Source organism: Haliaeetus leucocephalus, unplaced genomic scaffold (genome assembly GCF_000737465.1).
Source record: "Haliaeetus leucocephalus isolate CR32 unplaced genomic scaffold, Haliaeetus_leucocephalus-4.0 Scaffold304, whole genome shotgun sequence".
Classification (NCBI taxonomy): Eukaryota; Metazoa; Chordata; class Aves; order Accipitriformes; family Accipitridae; genus Haliaeetus; species Haliaeetus leucocephalus.
In genome coordinates, this window is record NW_010972740.1 from 64,728 (window position 1) to 66,102 (window position 1,375).

The window sequence follows — 1,375 nt, forward strand, 5'->3', positions numbered from 1 at the left end:
TAATATCTTTATCAATGATCTGGACAAGGGGATCGAGTGCACCCTCAGTAAGTTTGCAGGTGACACCAAGTGGGACGGGAATGTTAATCTGCTTGAGGATAGGAAGGCTCTACAAGGGGATCTGGACAGGCTGGATCAATGGGCCAAGGCCAATTGTATGAGGTTGAACAAGGTCAAGTGCGAGGTCCTGCACTTGTGTCTCAACAAACCCACACAGCGCTACAGGCTTGGAGAAGAATGGCTGGAAAGCTGCCTGGAAGAAAAAGACCTGGGAGTGCTGGTTGACAGCCAGCTGAATATGAGCCAGCAGTGTGCCCAGGTGGCCAAGAAGGCCAACAGCATCCTGGCCTGTATCAGAAATAGTGTGGCCAGCAGGAGCAGGGAGGTGATTGTCCCTTTGTACTCAGCTCTGGTGAGGCTGCACCTTGAATATTGTGTTCAGTTTTGGGCCCCTCACTACAAGAAAGACATTGAGGTGCTGGAGCGTGTCCAGAGAAGAGCAATGAAGTTGGTGGAGGGTTTAGAGAACAAGTCTTATGAGGAGCGGCTGACAGAACCGGGGCTGTTTAGTCTGGAGAAAAGGAGGCTGAGGGGAGATGTTATTGCTCTCTAGAACTACCTGAAAGGAGGTTGTAGTGAGGTGGGTGTCAATCTCTTTTCCTGAGTAGCAAATGATAGGATGAGAGGAAATGGCCTCAAGTTGCACCAGGGGAGGTTTAGATTGGATATTAGGAAAAATTTCTTCTCTGAAAGGGTTGTCAAGCACTGGAACAGGCTGCCCAGGGAAGTGGGTTGAGTCGCCATCCCTGGAGGTATTTAAAAGATGTGTAGATGTGGTGCTTAAGGACATGGTTTAGTGGGACTCGGCAGTGTTAGGTTAATGGTTGGACTCAATGGTCTTAAGAGTCTTTTCCAACCTAAATGGTCCTACGATTCTATGATTCTAATTATGTATCCATGTGTCTTGGGAGGTCCACCTCTCTAAGGAGACCAGCCTTTCTATGGCTTTGCTGTGATCTGGATGATTGGGGGATCTAGGCCCCCCAGGATGACGTCTCTTCCACTCCTTTCACACAAAGGGAGTCTTCAGACATTAATCACTACAGTAAACTGTCTAAATAGGCATGATGTGAATCCACACTAGAACTGTAAATTGTTCCCTAGTCCTAAAATCCTTTTTAAGTGAAAGAGAAAAAAGGAGTCTTATTTTCATGGACTCAGTTGCTCCCCTGTTTGTTCATCACCAGAGCACTTAGGCACCTCCAGCCTGGGAAAGCATGGTGACTCAAAGCGCTTGTGGGATGCCCTCAGCCTCCTCCTCTCATCAAGAGTTTGGTGCCCCTGAAGTGCAATGCACATACTGATTAGGGGTTGC